Raw genomic sequence first — 27392 nt, 5'->3', positions numbered from 1 at the left:
CACCTTGGTGGACAGCACCACCATGCATCACAGAGAACCATGCTGTGGGCACATTCAGAAATCTCAAGAGCAGAAAAAGGAAGGTACTTGATGTACTGATTGACTAAAGCTACTAATTAGGTCTGTGCATGGTACGAAAATAGGCAGCTCTTGCTTACTGGGCACCAGGGAAGGGTTTGGCAGAGACGAAGGAAACCACAGCCAATCCATCCATGAGCCAACATGCCACATCCAGAAAGGGATGATTCAGCTGAGTACATTTGGAGACAGAAATTGCCAATGATGATCAAAAACTAAATAGAAATAGTTGTTAAGAAACTAAATAGTAGTGTAATGGACAGCAAAAAAAAAAAAAAAAAAAAAAAGTCCCTTCTCACTCAGAACTGCTCAGAAAATAGCTAACATCAAGGCAACAGGCAGTGTGAAAAACATGGACTTCCACGTCAGACTTCCCTTCCAGTCTTGGCTCTGCCAACTGAGGTCTGAGGCAAGTCAGCTCACACCTCTGAGTTTCCGTTTCCTCATCTGCAAAATAGAGAATATCTACCTCATAGAGGTATGAAAGGCTTAAGTAAATAATTTCTACAAGGGGACTGGCGAATGGCAGAGCGGAGACCATCATCACCACCACTTCAAGGTAGCCATGCTGACAGATGACCCACACCACCTGGAATCAGGCCTTTGCTATCTTTCCTCTTAAGTGGGTTCTACTGGCTGTGCCACTGTGTTGTGCTGTGAGTCACTGTCTATTAATATGACTTACCCAGGGTTTGTAATAGAACAAGTGCCAAGTAAGGACCCAGAGAGCGAAGGGACCTGCATCATCCTCAAATAAGATAAGCCACTCCAGAAATAAATGACAGTGCATTGGCTGGGTTGGGAACAAGGGGAGGTAGGGCATGGCCAGAGGAAACTGGAAGACGGTAAAGAATGAGATAAGGGAGAAGAGGAAGAACTCTGGGAGAAAGCTGAAGGTCAGCACTGGCCCAAAGGAGGGAAGGTAGCCAAGTGATGCTGTCTCACCTACTTCAGTCTTTGGTGTTTCTCCACCAGGGCTGCCCACCTACTCTGAACTGTGGAAGGCCAAGCAGAGGCAGAGGCAGCAGTCAAAAGAGGCAGGTTAATTCATGAGTGATAGCCCTGGGATATCTCAGGAAGTGGAGAAGCAGACATAGCCAGAAGTGAGAAGCGAACCTAGTTTAGAGACAGGGCTGAGGGAGAACTCACATAACAGGAGACTGAAACCTTGGGGCCCTGCCTCACTCACTCATACACCCAGGACGGGAGACCAAAGAGCAGTCTCTGGTGAAACTGAACCAACCAACCTCCAGACTCCCCTTTCTCTACCCTTGAAATAGTTTTCAAGTTCTCAAGGACCTTAAAAATTATTATATGTAATAAATTTCTACTATACAAGATGCTAATGGATCTGGTATGTGGTATATGGCAGGTGCAAGAGTGGTTTTCTCCCCCTTATTTAAAACCAAGAAATTACTATTTAAACTAAACTTTATTGGGGAAAAAAGGCAATTACACTCAACTTACATTTCATAAAATTAATCTTCCTTTTATTTTTATACATTTTTAAAACTTGTAAGGAGAACACAATATATTTTTGTTAGTAGCTGGCTTAAGGCAAAATGGAATTTAATTTTTCTATAGGTAGGTTGATGTATTTAATCTAAATAGAGGTTGTAAACTAGTTGAATAAGGACCATTTAAAATATGAAAACAGACTGATTCTGTTGAGCATGAAAGCTATAGAAATCATGAAACAAAGCAATATGAATAAAAATATAGCCTAAGACAAAGTACCTAAGACTTTGAAAAAACATTTTCTTACAAACATAAACAGGCTTAACTATAGGCCTAGCTGTTCCAAAATAATTATATACATGTTTGTTTCCTGGTTTCTTCCAGGCTGTGTGTGCATAAAAAATTTTATGTTGAAAATCAAAAATAAATTTTATCTTTGAAATGTATGAAATCTCCCTCTCTCTCTCTCTCTCTCTCTCTCTCTCTCTGGTCAAACTTGCAATAAGTACACACAGATTTTATTTCCCACTGAAGTGAGACCATTCCTGTCCTTGCTTTTGATGGATTTAAAACAAGGAAAAACATAGGAAGCTGAAGATTGCACCAAGCGGGGCTCCTGTTTTCCCACACAAGGCCAGATACTTTCTTCACAAAAAACCAGAATCTGGGAGGGACAGATCAGGAAATTTCTTCTTGAGTGTATGATCTGCCCCTCACAGAGTTCTTTCTCTTCTTTCAAAAGTCAAGTTTCCCGCTTATGCAGAAGATTCCAGAAAAGGGTCCTTCATCCCATCAGGCATTTGTGTGGAAAGAGGGAAGATATTGCTCAGTTCAGTTCTGTAGATCAACTAAGTGATTTATCTTAAGATTGGAGGTGTGCTAATACCTTCCCTCTCACGCTAGCTCAAGCAGCACTGGAAACATGTCAAGGTTTCCTTTTGCAACAGGATTTTTCCCAAGAATCTCACTGCTTGAAGTTAAAACATTCCTTCTTAGGCTTGTTGAGACTTCTCAAGCCCCAAGTCTACATGATGAATACTGTCTTCAAGGTGGGCTCATTTCTGACCATTCTTCACCTTCAAAGGTCTTAAAATTGACTGATTTCTTTCTTGAAAGTACACTTGCCACTCACCTTTCAGTGCAAACACCTGTTGGGAGCTTACTGTCTCCCTCTCTGTCTTTCTCTGCCAAGTCAACAAATGTCTGTAGAACCTGCCATGGAGCCAACCACTGAGGGGCCACCATCAATAAAGCCACCAACACAGTTCCTCCAAGATAGACTTTCTATCTCTAGATACAAAGACAAAATATTAAACACAGATGGATTTTGTTGTTTCAGGCAAATTTTTTTGGTAGCAGAAAAAATTTCCTTCAATTTTAACATCATTAACAAATCTTGCAAATACTACATCATGACATTTATTGGTGAAATTGGTTGACTCATGAGCTTGGATAAAGAAGCTATTGTTTTATGGTTTATTACACTAGCTTCATCATCATGTGACATGTTATGGCTGCACTGATTAATTAAATGGGTTGAAAATAGAACCTTCCCCATTTCTCCTCCTATATCTTTACCTGACCATTTTGCTCATTCTAATTGGACTAGCATTATTAGGTATTCACCAATTCTGTGACTTTACCTTTGGTGGGGGCAGTAAGTTCTGCTGCTAAGTAACTTACTCCCAGAATCTGAATGGGACTTTTTAGCTAAAGGCTAATCCTGTTTGTTTTCAGATAGCAATAGCCATTTAAAATGATCAGCACCTTTCCTTGCCAAAGGGCTGTGATTTGTAGTTAAAAGTCATATTTTCCTGAAGCTATCATTGCATGTGTGGGTAGTTTGCCATGGACCTTGCACAGTGGGATAGGATCACTAGATCACCAGCCATGCCAAGTCCACTGATGAGTAGTTTTCATGATAAAGAGAGACTCCTATTGTGTGCTGTTGGTTGCAGTAGGACAGTGAACTCACTCAGAAAGTCGTCATTCTTCATTACTAACCTTATCAAAATCGTCCACACCTGGAGCACTAGAAAAGTTCATATGGAAAAGCAAACATGGAAGAAGAGACAGGAAACACTAAAAAAGGAAAATGTCAAGGGGAACTAGCCCTACCAGATGTTGACACATACCCTAAAGCCCGGCTAATTAAAACAACACAGGACAAACACATCAATCAACAAATGGAATATGGTTGGAAACCCAGAAATAGACCCAAGTATATTTAGAAATCTAGTATATGGTAAAGGTAGCCTCTTGAATCGTTTAGTAGCGTTTTAGTAGCATGAAGCAGTCAGGGAGTTGGTCTTACAGAAGCAAGCAGATCAGAAGAAACCCTCCATGGAATTGGGCCAAGAGGTTGTGTTGGCTGGTGCTGTATCTCCCTTACCAGCTGCTCAGGGGAAAAGACACTTTGCAAAGTCCCAGCCCCAGCATCACAGAGCAGAGTTTCAGAGAGTAGGCTGGGAACTGAGTTAATGGCTGCCAAACTTGTAAATACTGAGTATTTATTCAGCTAGCATGCATTATCCTATAACTATATTGAGAGGAAGGTGTGAGGTCAAATGAAGGAATGCTGATCTTTGCTTCTTTACTAGAAAGTCAAGATGATATCCAAAAATGATAAGGCAAGTACAGCAGTATAAACAACATTTAGAAAGACAATATGAAATGACTTTTTAAAAAAGTAAGAAGCGGGTCTCCAATGAAGACAAAGTGAGACAGGATTAGTTTTTTAAATTATAGACCTATATTTGACTTAGGATTGTGAAAACTAAAATTAAATAAGAGCATGTGAGTGAAGAATGAAAGAGTATGGCTGTAGGGTGGCATGTTTAGTTTGGAAATATAAATTCGGTATTATAAGGTAGTATCATATTTGGAAAGTGAAAGGAAACACTATCATTTTGATAATACAGACTCCCAAAAACAAAAATGGAAAATCCTTTTTGTTGTTGAATCATATAAGAGATGGACAAGAAATCAGATCGTGGGCCCAATGACAGCAGATTGTGTGTCTGTTTTAGTCACCAATTTTAGTGGGATTGTATGAACTCCTAGATGAAAGAAAGATTTAACAGGAAAGCTCCCAACAGAAAGCAGCCATGAACACCTGCATCAATAGCAAAAAATCTCGAGGGCAGGTTGCCTAGTGCGCAGTCAGTTGGGTAACTCCCTTCTGCTCAGGTCATGATCCTGGAGTCCTGGGATCGAGTCCTGCATTGGCCAGGGGTGGAGGGGGAGGTTGCCCTGCTCAGTGGGGAATCTCCTTCTTCCTCTGACCCTACTCCCTCTTGTGCTCTCTTTCTCTGACTCTCACTTTCTCTCTCTCTTTCTCTCTGAAATAAAAAAATGAAATCTTAAAAAAAAAATCTCAAGGACTTACCAAGTGAAAATAACATCTGTCCTACATCCATGTTGCTGGTTTCAGGTGGTGACCAGGTCATGACAAGCCATGTGGTTAGGGCTATTTCAATAATGGGGACAAAAATTGTTAAAGTGGAGAATATCACTTTGCCTGGGAGTAGCCAAAGGTGACGGTGAGGGTTGAGGGGCCATGGTTGGTCTGAGTCTTGAAGGATACCTAGGTGTTTACCAGGTAAGGGAAACTAGAGAAGAGTAAGAGAAGACACAGACATGTGACAAGTCTTGGTGTAATCACAGGACAGACAAATAAATGTCTTTTGGGGGTGGAGCAGAAGGTCTCAGGAGATGACTAGTGGTGGGCAATGAGACTGGAGAGGAAGGCAGATAGCTACTCCAAGTTCATTGCATCTTATTCCTTAGGCACTGAGGAGCAAACACAGAAAGAAAATCCCTTAGACTAATTTTTAGGAAGATCTTTCTGGTAGCAGTGTGAAGGAAGTACTCAGAGTAAGGGGAACAGACTCAAAGCACCAGAAAGAACAATAAAAAGAGCTAACATAGATTCAGAGTGCCCAGCTCTGGGCTCAGGCTTTGCCTGCATTGACTCATTGATTCTGCATTTGACTCTGTGCGGTGGATATTTTTATCCCAGGTGCACAGAAAGGGATGCTTAAAATATGAGAGACTGGGCTTTTATTTAAGGAAAAAAAAAAAAATCAAAAGTGTTCCCTAACCAGGAAGCTTCTGATGCATCTTCTGCCTGAGCAGGAACCAATCAACACGTGGGGCTGGCCTGATTCCAGCAGGTGTGATCACCTGGAAGAACAGGAAGCATTTGGGCAGGATTGAGGGCAGTTCCTGACAAGTGCAGAATGACAGCTGTTGAGAGGGAAGTAGGGCTAATGCCTAAATATGGATATTAAAGAGAAGTTCAGGGACATGATGTCAGAAGACATCCAACCAGTCTCCTGACATCCATTCCTCCCCCAAGCCTGTCCACTCTAATTCTGGGTGACTTCACCATGCCATTAAGAGTTATTAATTATGCCTCCCCTCACTAAGTTACTATTTGCTACCCCAAATCACAGATAACACACTACCTGTCCAGTAAGTGTTATATTCTTTTGCTTATGCTTCTTTTCACTGGGGTTCCCTTCTCGTGTCTCCATATAACCATGTTCCTGTTTAATGGACTCATATTCCTTTGCCCTTTCCCAAACGTGTGTCTTCTCCCAATTTTAATAAAGACTCCATTTATTCAACCATTGGCCAACTGAAAAGTCTCAATGTCATTGTCAGCTCCTCCACTTCCCCTCCAGACTTAGTCACTAAGTTCTTTCTTGACCCTAATCCCTGATGCCTTTCCAAGCTTTATCACCTAATCACTTGACCACTTCTGACTTTCTTGGTCATCCAAAGAGCCTTCTTATGATTATCCAATCAGCTATTATTCCTGTGTCAGAGCTGCCCTGCTGTTATGGGTTGAATCATGTCCCCCCAAAAGATCTTGAAGTCCTAACCCCCAAGACTTGTGAATGTGAACTTATTGGAAATAGGGTCTTTGCAGAAGATCAAGTTTAAGATGAGGTCACTGGGGATGGGTCCTAATCCACTTAGGAAAAGAAGCAAATTGGACAAATTCAGACATACATACACAGAGAATGCCACATAAGGAAGGTGCGGTGTGTCTACAGGTCAAGGAGTACCAAAGGTTGCCAGTAAACTACCTAAAGCTAGAGAGAGGCAGGGAACAGATTCTCCCCTGTAGCTCTCAGCCCTGTTGACACCTTGATCCCAAACATCAAGCCTCCAGGATTGTGAGATAAGTTTCTGTTGTTTAAGCAACCTGATTTGTGGTACTTTGTTATGGTAGTCCTAGCAAACTCACAGTTTCCAAGATTTTTTCCTAAATGCACATCTGATTACACCAATCTCTGCTTGTAGTCCTTCCACAAAAATGAAAATAACAGGTTCCACCTATTGAACACCTACCAGAAACTAGGTGTTCCATCTTTGTTGTATCTAATACTATAATGTCCTTTGAAAGAAGATATGATCATTCCTGATTTTGCAGTTGAAGAAAATGGTCTTCCAAGAAGGTGTATCTTGCCAAGTTCATATAGATAATAAGCAGAAAAATGGAGTTTTGGCTCTGGGCCTTTTTGAGGCCCAAAGTTAGAGGAGCTTTGTGTGTTTCACTGAAATAAGGTTTAGCAAACTTCTTTTATAAAGAACCAGAAAGTTAGCATTTTAGGCTTTGCAGGGCATAGGGTCTCATTTGCAACTACTTAGTTCTGCCATTATAGCATGAAAACAGCCCTAGACAATATGTAAATGAATGGGCATGAATGTGTTCCAATAAATCTTTATTTACAAAAACAAGTGTAGGTCAGATTTGACTCTCTGTGTCAAATAGACTGCCAACTCCTGTCCTATAACACTATCCTTCCTTAAAGATATAATCCATGTTCCTTGGCAAGATAATCACTAATATTAATAGTGTGCTTTTTTATGTGTTAATTTATTTATATCCCTCCTCCTATTATCAGTATATTAGAGGTTACAAACTTGCCAAGATCACACAAATAGTACTGAGCCAGGATAAGAAGTTCGGGCAGCCAACCTCCAAAGCCCAAGATCTTCCCTATTGTCCACAAGGGCCTTCTTCCACATTCCTCCACATTCCTCCACTCTCCACCTCCTTCCCTCACTGAGCACCCTGTACTTCTTCCCACCATACCACAGTGGAGAAGGGGAAATGAATGGGGACTCAGCTAGCCCCACCCCCTGCTCAGGATCAAAGGCCTGGACTTTCCCGGGGCCTCACTGTCAGCAGGGATAGGACATATGCAGAAGGAAGGGGGTACCCACCTCCTCTACCTGGTTGTTGTGAGAGTCTAGATATATTAAATACAATAACCCAGGTAAAAGCACTGATGTGCTTGGCAAGTTGCCTTGGCTTGCTTTAAAGGCACTTTTATTATTCAACAGCATCTGGGCCTCGGTTGCAACCACTCACCTCCCCCAGCACTGCTCCCTTCTTCTTCACTAACAGAAACCCAGCTTGGTTTGGGAGGGCAGTAGGAGGTGATGGGATACAATTCTGGCCAATGACACATAAACAGAAGTCTGTTGGGACAGCCAGGAAAATTTTTTGTCTTTCTGATATCAGTTACATGCATCTTCTTCCTTCTAGGATGTGGCTAAAGGACCACAAGTCAGGGAGCCATCCTCAACCACAAGGATGAGAACTTTGTGAGAGCTGGTGGAAGTCCTGGAGTCCTGGCGTCCTGTGGTTTCTGCACCCTACTTCACACTTCCCACCTCCAGACTTCTAGTTCCAGGAGGGAAACAGCCTCTCCCTTGGTTAAGCCACTGTAGCTGGGTTTAACCCAACTTCACGTGGACTTACTCCTTCCTAACCAAAAGACCTGGTTGGCACATGGGACATATCTTCAGCAAAAAACATGATTTCTAGAATGTAAGAGGTGTCTAATGAATGAGTCAGTAATGAGGAAATAACTGCATTAATAATAGAAGGACAGAAGCCCTAGATGATAGAGGTCAATGTCCTAGGAACAGGACATTTTTTCCTTTGTCCTGGACATATTTCCAGCTACTGTGCATTGGGCATTCTCTCTGTCATCTGCACAAAAGTCAGAGGTTGGAGCTGTCATTCTTACCTCTTCCTTCTCTCGGTCAAGCTGCTGTCAGAGTTAACTGCCCGCTGGACCCTTGGGCCAAGGCTAGGGGAAGAGAACAGAAATTTGGGATGGAACAGTGCCTGTACCCACTGAGCTGTATGAGCAAGAATGATTCTTTCCCAGTGTCTGCTTCCTTTTTTTAAAAAGGGTGACAATATCTCTTCTTCATAGGTTTGTCATAATAAATGCGACATGCACATAGAAAGGGCTTAGCAGAATGCTAGGAAAGCCTAAAAAGCATAGCCCCTCATAATCATTGTCCTCATCATGCCCCCCAGCAAGAATCTGTGACGTGAATGGGGCCAGCACTGAGTGGAAGGCTACAGAGGAGGGGTCTGGCTGAGGCGGATCTTGCAGCTGTTGAAGCCTGGGTGTTTTTCAGTTTTGGAGACCCGGTTCCAACTCCTCACTGCTCCCACCAACATCCCCTTTCAAGCTCAGATCCCTGCAGCCTTCAGAAATGCCTGTGAGATTTCTCTCCCTGGCTTGAAGTTCTGATAATTCTCTGACTTCATTGTCATTCCCAGCTAAGGGAGCGTCCCTTGGAGCCTGAAGGCTCACTCCTTAATCCCACGCAGGTGTCAGACAATACCCGATGGGCGGTGAACACTGTGCTCCTGTCTGGCTCCCTGCCGGCCCCACCTCGGCACCGGGAGCAGCTGGGAGCTAGGCGCGAGGTGCGGGGGCGGACTGGAGCCTGAGATGCTAATCTGCCCAACTGAAGGTTTCACATCTGTCTTGGCACACACACACACAGAGGCACACGGAATCTACAGAGAGTCGGTTGCAGCCCTGAGCAGGTGGGGTCGTTCCCCGGGCGTGGAATACAGGTAGGGCTAGCTGCCTCCGCTGGCAGAGCTGGCATGGCAAAGCCCACTGATGCCTTGGGCCACTCAACAGACTCCATGTGGGAAAGAATGGACAAGAAAATTACTGAACAGAGCAGAGTCTTTGCAATCAGAGCTCTGTTTCAATGCCAGATCCTATGCTTATTAATTATGTGACTCCAACCTCATTGCTTAATCTCTTGGAGGCCATTTCCTCATCTGCGAAGTGAGAAAAATAGGAGGACCTACAGTTGTTATGAATATTAAAAGAGACAATTTAATAAAGCTTTCATTTCAGTCTTTGGGAACCTGTTAGTGCTTGATAATCATTAGCATCTAGTTTATGTACTATGAAAATCTTCTGTATAATCCATTAAAAGCTGCTATATGCTCTGAGAGGGATACTAGATTGTGTGGTTGTATTTTATATCTTTTATTGTTACTTGTCTATGTCCTGTAAAAATGTTAAGATGAATGGGCATGGCATTGTTTTGTTATAAGAACATATCTAGCTTTCAAAGTATGAGTTTTGTCAGAGCCTGCTACCTACTCAGTGCTATTTCTTATTCTGAATGCATAACACTATGCAACATAGTCCTTGCTTTCAAAGGGCTTTCAATCTAACTGGTGACACAGCATAAATAGAGATAAAATTAATATAAAAAATGCAATGAGTCTAAAATAAGGTGTAAAGCTAAATGCTAATGTGGGTGGCAGTAACCATAATCCCTGGGATTAGTCAGGAACAAGCTATCCAGGATGGGTAGAAGGGATGTCTCAGATCTGCCTGGCCCCCTTCCAACAGGGGAGCCAGAATCACTAAACCCTCAGGTTAATAAGGAAAAGCCATAGGTAATCCTTACACTGAGCCTGCTGAGCACCAAATACAAATTCAAGCACTGTACCTATGTTTTCATTTTAAACTACACAGTAACTAGAATCAGTTGGGCTATTATTATCCCTATTTTAAGGACGAACAAGTTGGGTACAGAGAAGCAAGTTAACTTACTGTAGGTCACACAGCCAGCAAAGTGACAGAACTGGGTTTTGAACCAGATGATCTTGTTCAAAAAGTTGCTTTTAATCACCATGATATACTTCCCTGCAGAAGGAAAGAAATCAGATTGTATTAGTTATGTATATAATAGCACATGCTATAACAAACAGCCCTAAATCTTTAGTAGGTTGAATGTGACAGAAGTTTCTCGCCAGTCAGAGTGTACAGGTGTTCAGCAGGCCTTCTTCCGGAAACACAGTGATTCAGGACCCAAGCTCCTCCTGTCCTGTGACTCCTTAATTCCCTAGGGCCACAGGTTCCTCTTTAGAATCTGTCCTGGAGAGAGCCTTTCCACAGAGAAGGGCATACAACCAGCCTAGAAGTGACTTTGCTCATTCCTACTGACATTCAGTGTTTAACCACACAGCCATTCCTAGCTGCAAGGGAGTCTGGATAGCGTAGTCTGGTCAACTGTCCAGGAAGAACATGGGTATGAGTGAGCACCCACAACCTCTGCCACACAACGGAAGACTTAAAACATTCATCCAAGTGCAAAAAGAATACAGACTAGAGAGCTCTAAAGGCCAACCCCAAATGCACAGCTGTAGGGTCCAGGACCCAAACTACTGCAAAACAGCCTTGGTCCTAACTCTAGAAGAAGTCCAGAAGTACCTGTATGACCAGCTGTGCAGACAGGACCCAGCAATCTGAAGCGGAAGACTCCATGCAATGACTAAGTGCTTAGGAACACCACAAGCAGAGGCTCTTCCTCCACCAGTCTCCCCTGAAAAGACAAAAACAAAAACAAAAACAAAAATTGACCAGATGCAGCAAGATCTCTGCCAATGAGTCAGTGAGTTGAAGGGCCTTGTCTGGAGCTTGGCAGGACAGGGGCCCTGCCAAGAGGTTTTAACTATAGTATAGTCTGGAAAATGGCTGGAATCAGAATGGGGCTCAGGTCTAGAAAGGGACCAGGATGCCAGGCAAGAGGGATTTGATAATGTCCTGTGACTGAATCACTCTAAGAGGTAGAGAGACAGGGAAGGGATGAGGAGAGAAAGCAGAGAGAATTGTCAGCTGGCATCTGCGTGTTCACCCACAGATCATCTCAGCATGTTGTGGGTTTTGAGCAGGACAACCTTGAGAAGCAGGACTAGACCACAGACATCTTGAACTCAGAACATGCAAGACTTCTCCCCATTCCATAGTCCATGTACTGCATGGCCATCCACCAACTACCAGAATGAGAGGGTGGGCATCTCTGTTGAACCTCCACTCAGGAGATCTGAATTATCTCTCAGATACAGCTCACCAGTCTGCCCATCCCCCACATCCCTGCTGTAGTTCAGACAACCCCTACCTGCCTTTACTAACAGATCTACAACTTGACTCCAGTTTTCCCTGCTTCTGGTATTCAGTTCACTCTCCAACAAATTTTTATGGAACTCTGAAGCAGATACGAGGCTATCTGCCTTCCCAGTATCCTTCTCACCTTCTTCCTATCAACTGCATCCCAATTTGTTCAGGAAAGTAATATCCACAGTTAAAACAACAACAACAACTAACATTCCCAGGTTTCCTTCTTTGCAACTAGAGGTAACTGTGTGACACAATTCTGGCCAGTGAGAAGTAGGCAGCACTCTCTGGGAAGAGTTTCTTTCCTTGAATGGGAAAAAAAAAGAATAAATAAATAAAATCTTTTTTCATTTCCTTTGGCCCTTTCTCTCCTTTCTGCCTAGCAAGTGGACATGATGCTTAAAGATCTGCACCTTCTTAGTGACATAAGGAAGGAGACCATACACTAAGGGTGATGCAGCTGGACACTGGAGGAACCAGGGCCCTGATGATTTTCTCAAGCAACTGCATACTCCTTGTGTTGCCTACTTCGGCACATTTGGTTGGGGCAGTGGGGCAGGGGGAAGGTATTAGCTTCCTATTGCTGCTGTAATAAATTACCATGACCTTAGTGACTTAAAATAGCACAAATGTATTCTTACACACCCCTGGAGGGGAGAAGTCTAAAATGAGTCTCAAGTAGCTAAAGGCAAGGTGTTGGCAGGGCATGTTCTCTCCAATAGCCTTGTCAGCTTCTCATGGCCACCTGTGCTCCCCAGCTGGTGCCGCTGGCCCTTCCTCCATCCGCAGGGCCATACTGCCTCCTGCATTACCCTATCTTCTCTCTCACTCCTGCTCCTCCCTCTTTAAGGATGCTTATGAGTCCCTAAAGACATCAGGGCACATCAGGATACATTAGGGACCTCGGTATAATTTGGGATAACCTCCTGATCTCAAGAGCCTTAACTTCATCATATCTGAAAAGTTTCCTTTGCCATTTAAGGTAACATATTCCAAGGTTCTGGGGATTAGGATGAAGACATCTTTGAGGGCCATTATTCAACCGACCACAGGATGAGAAATAAACTCTTGTGTAAACTATTTGACAAGTTACTCACAACTAATGGCAATTCAAGCTCATAAGAACACCTAGTGGGTCCCAGACACTGGGCTTGGTGCTGGAGATACTCCAGCTGGCCGAGTACCTATCCCCAGCTGAGAGTCTGTCCTGTTACGTTTGCAGCTATTCATTTGCTTATTTGTGGCCTTGGGAGGCTGTGAACTCCAGAGGGCAGGAAATGTGCAACTCATGCTTTTCTGTCACTCCAGCACCAACCCACGGCCTGACCCATTGTGATGCTCAGAAAACGTTGGTTGAAAAAAATGGACTCAGCAATTTGGCGATCACTGCTTGGCCACCAACTCCTAAACACAGATCAGGAGTTCATTCTAAGCATCCGGACTGAATAGGAGCATGGAGACAACAGGTTGACACTCGGATCCAGCAGTCCCCAAAAGCGGTTCCAGGGAACAGGCACTGCATGAAAACAAGAGGGGTCAGGGGCAGCGAGGCTGAAACAAGTCCATTTAGCAAGCCCATACACGCCTGCCTCTTAAAGTTCCAAAAACTCTATGATGCCACAATGAAGAAGCCTGTTTAATGCAGTATTTCCCAAGCTCATCTGACCATGCTATTCATTTCTCATGGAACACTTATTAATCTCCCACAGAGCTACAGTTCCATGAAACACTCATGGGGGAACACAGCTCAACCCTTCCCAGGTCTGCCTTGGGAACTAGGGCAGTGCACTGCTCGCGGGTGGGCTCAGCAGTGATCAGACTAAGCAAGAGCAGGGCTGCCCAACATGAGAGCTGCCATTGTCAGGGAGGACTTTGGGCTGAAGCTGGACCTCATGGACAATGGCATTTGTCCTGGGAGAGGGGAAGGTGGAGCGTTCTCCACTTACCTTGCAAGGCTGCCTGGCTTCTTTTGAATGACCCAGGCTCAGAGTCAATGGGTGCAGAGAAGAGTGTAAATGGCATCACCCAAAGGCTTCTTTCTGGAGGGCCCCAGGCTGAGCAAACCCCAGTCACGGCCTGATCCCCAGCCAGGTGACCATTTCCTGGCTACCTCTAGCTGAATGGCAGCCAGAGTGTGAAGACTTGATCCTCTTCCCCACAGCAGCTGCCCTAGGCAGAGACTCCCTCTGCCAGGTCACGGGAACCCACACGGTCTTAGCCCCTCTGCATACTGCTCCATCTGCACCAAGAACTACTGCTCTTGCTCCTACTGGGCAGCGTCGACCTCCAGGTTCAGGCAACCTCAGTCTCAGACCTCTTCTGATCTCCTGCCTCAAGGCTTGGTACACATTGTATGACATGCATCCACAGAACAATAGGGCTGAACATGATGTTGAAGATCCTCTGTTCTATGGTTTTCAAGTTGAAATCCTCAGTTCGATTTGTTCAATTTCAAATGGAAATCCAGAAGTTCATCAGGGATGCCCAGGCGCCCGCTCTTAAGGACATGGGACAGCTTTCACCTTTCTCATATTAAAGTCATTTCCAAGAATTCACTTATATTCCTTACAAATAATTGTTGTAAAATTTTGAGCCCCATTTTCTAGGTCAAGATCTTCATAGAGCACTGGGGAAAACTGAGGACCAGAGAAGGAGAGGGAGTGCCCAAGACTGCAAAACAAATAAAAGGCTATTTGGATGGAGAATCCAGGCCCCTTGGCTCCTGACTGAGCATTGTATCTATCACACTGGGCTGATCCTGGCATGGGTGGCACCAGACCAGAAGGGAGCATTGGATGCAAAAATCTTCATGAGACCTTCCCTCCGCAAGTTTCCAACAGTTAATAGAAACTGTGATAGAAAACAGACTTCTAAAAATAAATGTGGGTTACAATAAGAAGAATGCTTTTTTTAAGGATGCCCCCCCCCAGGGACTTCCAACTGGGTGGTTAATGACTCTATTATCCATCTAATTTGAAGGTTCCACTCGCTATAAAATGGACTCACACACACATAGGGCTTCCTTCCCTTCCCCTGCCCTATCCATTCTCTCTTCTTGCCAGCTTCCAGGACATTATTTAACATCATCACTCTAGTCAAGGAAAGTGTTCTTAATCCTGAACAAGCTTACAGAAGACATGTACACAACTATTTCAAAAAAATTAAGCGCCCCTCACCTTCCACAAACACTAGATCTCAGCCCAATCTACTTCCTCATGACCCAGCCCATCTCCCTATGCCACTGTCCCCAGCCCAGGATAAAGCAAGGAATGGGATTTTCTTTGCTTTTCAAAGACATTTGAAGAGAAGCATCTCTAGAAGTTTAAAACACAGAAATCCTCTCTCAGTTTGAGGATTTGCATCTGAAAAGACTGTGTTAAATGTAAATAGATAACAGGACCCACCCATCAAGTTCAATGGAACATGAGCTTTCTCCTCTATCTTCCCTACACTCCTTTCTTGTTGATGACTCTTTTATTTGGGGCACAAAGTAACCACTTAATTTCAGGAAACTATGCTCTCTGTGAGACTGGAATTAGGATCATAATACTAAATGAAGAGCTAAAGCTCAGAATGATTAAGTAACTTGCCCAAGGTCACACAGCAAGTAAGTGGTAGAGCCCAAGCCCAGACCCAGGTTCCAGACTCTAATGCTCCTATTTTCTCCACTTGGGCCTTAGTCCCTGTGACATACTGACAACACAAGCTCATATCTATTGAGGTCTTACCATGTACTGGGCTCTGTGCAAAACTTCTACCTTTGAAGAAGTAGTGAAGTAGACCCACTCCTGCAGGAGTGGCCTTGGGATTTTAAACCTATCTCTCTCCTCCAACTGAGACAAGAAGAGAAAAAAGAAAAAATAATTGTCACCTCTGGAACTTACAATTGAATGGCATAAAACCACTGGACTCTGATAACTAACCAGATGATCATCTTTGCAATCGGACCCCCTTCGTTTGGAAAACAGAAGCATGATCCTCCTAACTTTTTGGATGTCTCTTCACATTGTCACTGCCTATGGTCTTGGTAGGTCTCAGAAAGAAATGGCAATGACACTTGGATATCACCTGTCTGAATACTGGATGTGGAGTCATCCCAGATATCACCTATGGCAATAGGACACATTGGATGTTTTAGAAGGTTTCCAGACTTGGCATTTGTCTTTTACTCACATAAGTGGTTTGTCAAATCCTATGGTTACCATATATATAAAACTCACATGCCAGGCCATGATCCCAGAGACAGGCATGCACCCTCTCTCAGTTTAATAGGTGGGTTTGGGGAATCAAAGATACCAAAGATTGAAGTGTCATCTGTGTTTTATAGGCAAATAACTATTTAACCACTCTTCTATTGCCTGAGGAGAGAATCCTAACCTATGCATGTTTTCCAAAGGAATTTGGTTTCCCAGTTGGCTGTAAATATCAATCATTTCCAAACTGGGCATGCTTTGGCATTTGACATATCACTGCAGATAAAACACACGACAAAGGGTGGTTTTGTGCCAGAGCAGCATGGTGGGGAAGCTGAGGATACCCAAAGTTCTCTCATCTAAAAACATTCCTCCAGGGGTGCCTGGGTAGCTCAGTCATTAAGCATCTGCCTTTGGCTCAGGTCATGATCCCGGAGTCCTGGGATCTAGCCTCACGCTGGGCTCCCTGTTTAGCAGGAAACCAGCTTCCCCTTCTGCCCCTCCCTCTACTTGTGTTTGTTCCCTCTTTTGCTGTCCCCCTCTGTCAAATAAATAAATAAATAAAATCTTTTAAAAATAAATAAACAAATAAAAACATCCCTCTACCACTATGCCTATGCCGCTACTTTAATTGCCAAAAATATCATGACCATTAGTGCCCAGACCCTTTCCCTGGGGTTTGAACCACTCCACTGTGTCCACCTCAGGCTTCAGGACCCAGAGGAGCCAGTTGGAGGGCAAACAGTTTATAGAGAGACTTGAGGCCCAGCTGATAAAAAAAAAAAAAAACACAAGAATTAACTGAAGGATCAGGAGAGGAGAAGAAACTGTGCCTTCAGTGTTTCTCTAGGGTTCATTCTACTACAGAAAGTGCTAGAACTCTGTTCCCCAACACAGTTCCTCAAACTTTTTGAGAATCACTAAAGCACCTTGGGCCAGTCCATGAACAAGTCCCTCCTCATGCTTTAGCTTCTGCTCCATCAGGATTGTTTCCTGCCCCTGCCTCTGCTGCTCACAAAACCACCCTGTGTATCCTGGCACCAGCACTCCTGGCCTTGGTCCCCCAGCATTGCCAGAGTCTCTTGAAATGACTCTGTCTACTTTATTCTTACCCCTCATGCTCTGAGGACACAATCAGGAGCCTTCCAGTGTTGGGTGAGATCAAGCCTCACACATGGGCTGTACTAAATGTTACCCACTCTCTTCGACAGTTCCGTGGCCACTAAAACAAACCTCTGCACCTCTACTCTTTCCTGAAGGTGAATTCCAACCCAGAAAATTCCTTGGTTCCCCGAAAAACTGACCCTACCCTCCTCCCACACTCATCCAATTAATGTTTTCATTACTTAATGCAATCTCCGTAGCAATCATCAAGTGGTAAATTTTCCCCATATTTAGCCATCACTTACATCCCTGGTGTTCCTCCAAGACACATCAGCCTTGGGGCAAAATGGCACAGAGTTAGTAGGAAAAAACTATCTCTCTGATTCCAGCCCCGCCCCTGTTGCAAGATCTCAGATGTTCCAGAGAGTTCCCCTTGCAAAGGGGCCACCTCCTCCGTGCTCTCAGACCTGTTTCACCCTTTTCTGATTACCAATCCCAGACAGATTGGCTTATCACTTCCACTTCCAATGACATCTTTAACTCCTGCTTTCCGTGTCCACCCAAGTTATTAATGCCCGTGATGGCCATTAGATTTGCCAATGGGTCACAGTGTCAGCCATCACGACCAAACTAGCAAGGATTTTTAGGGTTGCCAGTGACAGGCACCCAAGTCAATGTGAATAATGCACAAGAGGGAATGTATTTCCTAGGACTGGAAAAAATCAAGTTAGTCCAGTATTTGGGAATCCCAGTCTCCCATCCCCACCTCTCCTCCACTCCCCGCTGTGCTAGCTTCATTTCCAAACAGGCTCCCTCCTTGCCATGGCAAAATTGGTCACTGTGACTGTTGGCTCCAGATGTACAGCTATGCACAGCAGGAAGAAGAAGAATACAAGCTTTTTCATTCAGAACCTCCAGAGTCAAAGACCTGGCAAGACCTCTGATTGCCCCATCTGCGAAATTGCTTTCCCTGAATCATACCCTGTGACCAAAGGAATATAAACATCTGTTGGCCAAAGTCACAGGCCCACTCCCATGTGGGAGAGTATTAGCTTCAGCTGAACCAAGTGGAAGAGGGTCCCCAGAGGAAAGAAAGATTTTTATCATCAAAATACGGGAAAGAGTTCCGAAAGGCTAAAGCAACAAAAACCCAAATAGACTTTATTCCAAGAACTTAAAATCTCTCCTAGCTCTTTTAGGTTTGCACAAGAACTGGGGTAAAACCTGGTCTGCAAGCCAGCAGTGAGAACCAATGTGGCATTGAATCAGTGGACCTGAGTGTGGGAATCTGAGATCTGAAGTCAAGAAAAAGTAGGGAGAGCTGTTGATTCCCTGTCAGACTAGCCAAGTGCCTTGCTCTGGGTGGGCCTCCTGAGCAGCTTGGCCTCACTCCCTGTCCCTAACCCAGGACCCCTGAGCCCACCCAAACTTCATTATTGCCCTAGGATCAAACTTCAGCAAAAGATAGCAGAACCTTATCTCCATGCCGCTCTTTTCAAATGTGCCCAGATACAAGCATTTTAGCAGTTGAAAAGCAGCTCCTTGCAACCAAGAAGGTAGGAGCAGCTTGGGAATAAAGGCAACAGGATGCTGAGAGATAGACTCTGGCTACATCATTCAAGGCCAAATTCCTGTCCCACCCACAGCCAGCACCTTCCTCTGATCCGTTCAGTTACAAAAGTTATCCAGTTCCCCTTTCTGCATACACAATAATGGGCTGAGTTTTTCTATCACTTACAATCAAAATCATCCTAAGCAAAAGAAACAGGGAGTACCTTTCCTGAACACTATCCTGAGAAATGTGATGACACATCTGTGGTTTAGTGAGAACACTCAACAGGTTAGAAATGTCTGTCCTTGGTGTGAGTCCCCACTGGAACAGGGAATGTTGGCACTGATGCCACATACTTGAGGAAATAAATAAATCCAAACCTGGATGGCACTAAATACCCTGTCTTGGGTTCCACAGATTACCTATCATTGATTAGACCCAATCTCCATTCACCAGGGAGAAAACTGGTCTAGAAACCCATCCAACTTCCATTGCCCAGCAAGATGGAGTTAGCCAATTTTCATCCCCCAGCATATCGGGGAAACCAGGGCAGTGAGATTTCATCTGATTTGCCAAGTAGCAGATCCCTGAACATTAATGTGCTGATCAGCTTTCAAAGAACCCACCAAGCATCAAGCCAAAATAAGGAGTCTTACAAGGGCTTCTATGAACTCGTTATCTTTCTGATTAGTATTCAGTTTCATTTTAAGGATTAATTTTCTCAGTACAAGGTGAGCACCGGTAATGCATATGAATTTACATACCCAATGAGCAGCTTTGTATTAAGGTAAATACCTGGAGCTTTCATGAATTTGTGAAACCCAAATCTCCCAAAAGAACAATTGAGGTCTTACTTGCAGCTTAGAAGATAAAGCCCTTTAAAGACAAAACTCCTTGGAGTTTTTGAAGACCTCAGACCTATTCACCTTTGAGTTTGGGTTTGGGTCACCTTTGGGGTTTGAAGAATCTGAACCAAATTAGTCTAACTGTAGAACCAGAGCCTCTTCACCACTGCTCTCTCTCTCCTGCCAACACAGTTTCTGCAACAAACTAGAAAGCCATGAAAATATTTTTAGTTGGGTTTTTTTTTCCCTTTCTCTCTATAAGAAACCCTAAAGTTAAAATGGTCTATTCCCTGTCATTCAGGCCAATCCCATTTCTTAGCCTTCAGAAAACTAAATCCAAACAACAAAGGAATTCATTAGTTCATGAAAACAAATGGCCCAGAGATGAGTGAAGCTTCAGGCAAAGCTTGATCCAGCACCTATATTCCGAGATCAGGACTTGATTTCTTCCTGTCCATTTTTATGCTTAATTTAATCTAATTTCTTTGATGTTGGCTCCATTCTGAAGCAGTCTCTCATTTCATTGTATCGAGATGACTGGCAATAACTTTTAGAGCTACTGATTCTTTACTGACACCCAGCAGAAATAGAGTCTGTAGCTCAGAATCCCACAGCAAAAGTTGTGAGGTTTTTTTTGTTTTTGTTTTTTTGTGGGTTTTTTTTTTTTTTTTTTTTTGGTTGGATAGCCTTAGATCCTAAGCCCATTTCTGAGCCAGTCATGATGAGAAAGGAGGATGCATGTGCTGATTGGCCCAAGCCAGAGTCCATCCTTAGAGTTAGGAAAAATATCAGTCCTACCCAGACCACATGACTGGAGAACTTGGAGTAGAGTAGGTAGCAGAAATGGGGCATGGTGGATGGTAATCCCCAAACTTCCATTACAATGCTCATGGTTCACCTGAAGCAACAGAAAACCAAAGAGGTTACCTGACTCAGAATCACACAATGAGCTAAGTGGGAGAGGGAGAAACTAGACCTCAAACCCAATGTCCTAAAAAGCCTTGTGCTTTTCTATGTTAAACTTAACTCACAACCAAAACTGCGCAAGTGCCATTGTGTCTTCTCATACTTCCAAAGTTTCTGGAGAGAAAAAAAAAAAAAAAAAAAGACACAGAAATGCTCTATAGATATGTGGAGGAAAGTAAATTACTTGTAGCGGCCCTCCATTCCTTAGGAGCTGGCTCCATGATTTTCAAGAACAAACAATGAAGAAAGAAAAGTCCCAAGAACCCAATACATAGGCTAACTGGGCCATCCCAGCCAGATGGAGCAACCCAGGATTCTGGGCATAGGGAACAAAAGAGAAAGTTCTGCTTTGGGCCTGGGGCAGCTTCCAGATTTGAGGGAGGAGGCTGGGGGCCAGGATTGCCTTTTCTCTGTTCCCAATCCTCTGTTAGACCATTTGCATTTCACTGTGGTCCTGGATGATTTAAGGAGCCCAGTGAAAGCCCTTGGATGTGGTTAGGACGTTCATGCTCCAGTGATAAATAATGTGACCAATGCGTATGGCCCAGAGTCACTGCATTATCAAAGGCCTCCATGGAAACGCAGGAAATGCCAGGGCTTCTTTTCCTGCTTCTGCTTGTTTTCTTCCTTTATTTATTTAATCTACTTGATGAATTGATTTCTTGTCCCTTTCCAAGTGTTTAATACTATCCTAGGAACTGACAGTCTTCCCGTTGTTGGCATGTGATCTCTTCTATCCTGCAATCCAACCGGAGCTTTGATCAGAGGTCAGAGTTGAAAGAAAAGGATGAGGGAGACCAGGCCCCCTGCCCGTCCTTCTCCCTCTGCCACCCTTTCCAGACACCACTTCTTTCTTTCTTTCTTTTTCAAAAGAAATCTCCCAGTTGACTTCAAAGACAGCTCTGCATCCAGAGAGATAATACTGGTAGGGAGTAGGGGTGAAAGGGGGAGAACTGGGAGGAAGTGGTGGGGTCTCCAGGCAGGGAGGGATGGTGGGGCAGATGGGAACCAGTCCCCTGTTTTAGTGCAGCTTGTCCTGTGGGGCCAACCCTGGTCTGGAGGACTCAGGCCTGCATTTGGCAAGAGGCATGATAGTAAGAACTCAGAATTTTGGATTTGTCTTTGCTGGCAGAGAAGTCAGGTTTGGACAGGGCAGAAGAGAAAGACTACTGGTTGTTTCTGGAACAGCTTCTTAGATGTACCCCTATTTCTCCCCTGGGGTTAAGAACTGGAGCTTGGAGTCCGGGTTCAGGTTCTTGCTCTGCAAATTTCAGGTGTGCAAACTTTTCACCTCCTAAGCCCCTCTGACTTCTCAGCTCAGCCCTTAAATGAGAACATTTCCCTTCTCCTTCCACCACAATCATGGCAAGCCAACAGGATTGGGAAGGGTGAACTGAGCATGTCCTGCCCAAGGCCAGGACTGGCCCCCATCAGGACTGAGCACTTCACCTGCCCCCAGTGCAGACAGGGAAACAAGGCAAGGCAAGCTCAAAGGCCTGAAGTTTTCCAAGTCATAAGTCGTCGGGGGGGGGGGGGCAGGTGTGTGTGTGTATGCGCAGGAATTAGGAGGAAGCAGTTTGCCAAGGCACAGTCACACATAGGTGTGGTCAATGTGTGGCCCAAAGATCAGAGCAGTGACTTTCGGGTGTCACATCTGAATGTTCACTAACCCTTCTCTATCACCAGGAACCAGATAAAAAGAATGCCTGCCTAGCAACACAGGAGAATAGGCCACCAGCTCCCCAACTACTACCGGGAACCTAAGACAGTATCAGAGGAAGGAGGACACCCCTTTATAGAGAACAGATGCCAAGGTCTATTTCCCTGGGTGTCTTCCTGCCCCACTAGAGCTAAAGCTATTTCTGCGATCAGAGAGAACATTGCTAGTGTCCGGGATACAGAGATCACAATCTTCTTGCCTCCTACAGTTGTTAGGATCCCATAAGTTAATATGTATGGTGGGCTCTTAGTCAATGGACAGCAAAGAGTGCCTAATCCAGAGATGGCAGCCTTCCTGAGCATTTCAACAGCATGTTGTGTGCTTCATTTAGATTGTAAATTCCATCAGCCCTTCCTCTTTTCAAGGTGGAAACACCAAAATGCAACCCAGACTCCCTCATTTTGTGTGGTGGCTTTTCGGGCACTAAACCTGATAATGTTTTCTTTTCCACTGTCCCATCATCACAGAACTTGACTTTCTGACATCATAAAAGCCCTCTTCACCAGGACAACCAATTAGGCATCAATTCATGGAAGAGCCCATGACTCAAAGGCTCATTTTTTCCACTTGTCTTCTGAGAGCCATGAAGGTTGCTTTCCAGAGACACATAGACTCCATCTGTGTCAGACTCTCCAACAGAATGGTTTACATACATCTCCGCAGGGGCACCTTGCCCACTTTGCTGATTCGGTATTGTCTCAATCATGTTCCAGTTTCTTTCTGCCGTCTGTCACACACCTGGAGCCTTTGTGTCCTCCCTCTATACTGTCATCGTGTGGTTACTTAGCAATTGCCAGCTGGTTTTTCATATAAGCCCAAGAAAAACATCATTAGGAATGGTGAGCCTATAGCCAAATCCATTGCTTAATGGTCTGCTAAGCCAAACGGGAATACATTGGAGGTATCTGAGCCCAAAGACTCTCTACTAGCAAGGAACATGAAGCTGACTCTTTGAACATGAGAAATGGTAGGGTTGCCCTTGTTGCATTACAGAGAGTTTTTCCCTAAATAATGTCCCTTATAGAAACGTACCATATCTCTTAGATCTACTTGCAAATGTGCTCTAGAAGGATGACCATTTTGTTTCCTACAAAATAAAGTGATTGTATTATCAACTTTCATTAAAATTCCTGTTCCCAATAGAACCACTGCTTTGGTAACCAGCTCTATTTCTTCTTCAAGGGGCTGCAAATTATGGAGAAAATGGTTCAATATCCTTTTCCTTAGGGCTACTCTTTTTCCTCATCCTACCGTTTTACCTCTAAATCCCCAACTGACAACCTTCCCATCACCACCCACCCCTACTTTCACTGGCTTCTCACACCTAACTTCACTCTCATACAATCCCATGCATATATAAGCACAAAAACCAAATCACCTATAAGGGTAAAATTCAGGCTGGCATCAAACATCACAACAGCATAAGACAGAAGATCACAAATATCAAGGAAATAAAGAGTCACCCCAGAACTTTACATGTGAGGAAGTTGTCCTTCAAATTCAAAAGGAACAGCCAAGAAAAAAACATAAAAAAATAGAAAAATAACTTAATGTGCCCATTGAAAAAAAACTTAATTTGTCTATCAAATCCAGGAAACCAAAAAAATGAATGAAAATAAAGATAACTCAGAAAAAGAAAAATCTAATTTTAAAATGCATTGAAAAGAATAGGTGATAAACATTGACATATCAAAATATGAGCTTCATACTACTGAGATACAGTAATTGCAATTTAAATATAAGATTAAAAAGAAATAAAAGTTAGCAAAACATAAAAACTATCCTGTAATGGGGGGGGGGGGGGGTCTAGGTGGCTCAGTCAGCTCAAGTGTCTGTCTTTGGCTCAAGTCATGATCCTAGGGTCCTGGGATTGAGCCCCATGTCAGGCACCCTGCTCAGGGAGCCTGCTTACCCCTCTCCCTCTGCTCCTCACCCTGTTTGTGCTCTCTCCCTCTGGATCTCTCTCATATAAAGAAAAAAAAAATTATCATGTAACAAATGAAGGCAAAGGATGAAAGTTCTAATTTCCAACGGTGCCATATTAGGGACTTTGTAGATTTGTCTACATTTAAAACACATGTTCAAAAAGTCTAGCAACCCCAACTAGCCAGGTTTTTTTTATAATCATTATGATTTACCTTTGGTAGTCTCTTTCAAGAACTTAGTCACTAGTTGTCAATAAATGTTTGCATGCAGTTTTAGTAATTTCCTCAGTCTCCTTACTTCTGTGAAATTATTCTGTGAATTACAAATTATATAATTTAATACTTTTTGTTTTTGAAGACACACATAGAGTGTTCCTATTTTTCTTTTCTTTTATCTATAGATAGAAGGAGAGAGAGGATGGAAGTATGATCACAAACGTTGAAGGCAGTTATTTCCATGGAGAGAGGCTGGACACCATCTTTAGCTTTCTTCTTTGCATTTTGCTGTGTTGAGTGACTTATTTTCATCATTATCATGTATAATTTTACAAAAACAGTGTTACTCAAGAAAATTCAAGTGCTGGATTGGAACCAAAAAAGAATGGCAGTTATCTTCTTCTAGGCTTCTCAGACTCCTCTCTGATAGGCTGGAAGCAGCAGGAGGGAATGAACATGATTATCAAGGTGAGGAATGTTCCATCTATGCATTGTCTCTGGAACTGTTTTCTATCTCCATCTAGGATGGATTTCCTAAAAACTCAACTCGTCAAGTCCCCCTAGGAAAAACCAATAGGTTCCAGAAAAATGAATGTCTAATGTAGAATGCAGGAATCTAGAATGAACATAAATATCCCTTCAAAGATGGAGGGAATGGAATGATTTCTATTTCCTCATCTGGGATCCCTCCTTCCAAGTCAACCATCTAGGGAACATGGCAAAAATACTGACGAGTACTTTTCAACCCTAAGGCCCAAATTCTTTACTTCTGAATTACTTTAGAACTTTAAAAAAAAATAAAGATTCTAAAGGAAGCCAATGAAAGTAAAAGAAAACCTGTTCCAAACAAAATCCAATGACACTAAAGGTCTTTGGGCCTCACCATATTGGGCTCAGCAGAATGGAGAAATTGGAGAGCCCTTTGCACTTGCTGTAGGCTGACCACCTATGTCACATATGCTCAGATGTTCTAGGCAATGGGAAAGGCAGAGACTCAGGAGAGGCAATCAGAGCAGCCATCCAAGGAGAATTTATGAGTACCCCTTCTGCCCCCATGCAGAGCCCTACATAGGAAAACAAGTATTTGTATGTGCATTTACAGAGCACTTTACAAAGCACTACATCTTTGCAATACCCTTATGAGGTCAGTGCTCTTATCTCCACTTTACACACAAGGAAGCTGGAGCTTAGACAGTTTAAGTAGCCCAAGGTTACTTAGCTACTCTTGGTGGCCCCAGGATTTAAAAATAGACTAATGATGAGCTGTTCAAACTTAAAGAGACAAGAGAGTGAGTCCGGGAAAATTGGCTGAATCAGAGAGCAGAATGCTCTCTCGGGTCCAATCAGAGAAGAGTTGAATCTGGGCAACTGAGGCCCAGAGTCTGGGATTCTAAAAGGCAGCCACAGATGGCAGGGTTAGGGGCACTATCCTCTTGCAAATCTCCACTTACACAGCCTGATGGGCCAGGAGAGATGCTCTATTCCTCAGGATGGCACTGTAACCAAGAGAGATGTCTGAGTTCTGCACCCGGTCCTTGAGGAGTCAGAGCCCAAGATGTTCACATGCCCTAAATGGCCTCTTGAATCTTCTAGAGGTGCCACTCTTGAATGAAATTCAACCCATACCTGTTTTAAATTGAATAAGCTTTATTCCAATAGCATAAGACTAAGGTGGTTAGATGCTTCTATTAGGACAAGCTGGGTCATAAAGTAGAGATTGGTGTGCCCTGTCTCCACAGTGAATTGCAGCCCTCAGAGTCTCAATATCCAAAGATGTTCTCTATCAATTTGCTGTATCAACATCTTTGTCCCCATAACCATAGCTGTGCATGGGGGAAATCAGCAGTCTTCCCTGAGAAGACAAATCCTGCTGGAGCCTCGCACCCTTCTCCAGCTGAGGGAACATCCTCACTCCATGGATGGAGTACCGTCATGAAGTTGTGTGCAGCACAACTCCAGAGGGAGCCATTCACATGGACAGTCATGAGAATGGTGCCCCTTGGAGCTTTGCCATGTGGTGACCTTCCCCTCCTGTTGACTAACCTCAGTGCCAATTTGCATTAATTCTTCCTGACTCAGTTCAAGTGTTCTCTCTTAACTCTTCCCTGGCCTCCCTGACAGGTGGCAACAATAATAAAGTGATAGTAGTAAAAACAACTAGCATTTACTGTGCACTATATACTTGCCAAGCATTGCACTAAGCACTTTACATACAGTGTCACAAGACATAATTACCAGTATCAACTCCATTTTACAAATGACGAAACCAAGACTTTGAAAACTTGTTACTTGCCCAAAGTTCCAGAACTAGTAAGTAACCAAGCAAGGATTCAAAGGAAGGCAGGCTGATGTTAGTGCCCCTCTACTGCACCAACCATGTCCTCTTTTGTGCTCACAGTATGTGGAATCTACTTCTCTCAAGGCACTTGCAATAAATCAATGTACCCACTTGTTTGTGATTTGTCTATCCCACTAGACCATGAGCTCCTTGATAGAAGGGCTCCTGCCTTATTCATTTTTATGCCCTGGGCATCAACTAAATAATTATAGTAACCAAGATATGGAAGCAGTCCAAGTGCCCATTGATAGAAGAATGGATAAAGAAGATGTGATGCATGTGTGTGTGTATACACACACACACACACACACAATGGACTATTACTCAGCCATTAAAAATAATGAGCTCTTGCCATTTGTGACAGCATGGATAGCCTGGAGGGTATTTTGTTAAGTGAAATAAGTCAGACAAAGGAAGACAAATACCATATGATTTCACTCATATGTGGAATCTAAAAGCCAACATAAATGAACAAAGAAATGGGGGGAAAAAAACAGACTCTTAAATACAGAGAACAAACTGGTGACAGTTGTGGGGTGGTTGGTGAAGGCAGGGGTGAAACTGATAAGGGGATTAAGAAGCAAAAACTTCCAGTTATAAAATAAAAAGTCATGGAGATGAAAAGTATAGCATAAGGTATATAGTCAATAATATTATAATAATGTTGTATGGTGGTGGATGGTGACTAATTCGGGATAAGCCCTGAGAATGTATGGAATTGTAAAATCAGTGTATCAAACACCT

The 27392-nt window shown here is 43.5% G+C and overlaps 2 long non-coding RNA genes across 4 annotated transcripts in view; both read right to left on the bottom strand.

Moving 5' to 3' along the window:
- LOC309868693 overlaps positions 1-27392 on the bottom strand; it is a 151415-nt gene that overhangs the window by 59108 nt on the left and 64915 nt on the right. Inside the window, exon 1 of one of the 3 annotated variants that reach the window (XR_014313789.1) lies at positions 11106-11195. The exons of the other annotated variants lie outside the window; for them this stretch is intronic. This is a non-coding gene — a long non-coding RNA (uncharacterized lncRNA). Of the gene's footprint in view, positions 1-11105; positions 11196-27392 lie in introns of those variants that run through there. 3 annotated transcript variants of the gene reach the window in all.
- LOC309868694 lies at positions 2675-10532 on the bottom strand. The gene is made up of 3 exons (XR_014313792.1): positions 10446-10532; positions 8589-8651; positions 2675-2826 (listed from the first exon to the last, which is right to left on the bottom strand). It is a non-coding gene; the product is annotated as an uncharacterized lncRNA (long non-coding RNA).

Source organism: Mustela nivalis, assembly GCF_964662115.1.
Source record: "Mustela nivalis genome assembly, chromosome: 7".
NCBI classification, from domain to species: domain Eukaryota; kingdom Metazoa; phylum Chordata; class Mammalia; order Carnivora; family Mustelidae; genus Mustela; species Mustela nivalis.
This window is presented reverse-complemented; position numbering and strand designations above follow the sequence as displayed.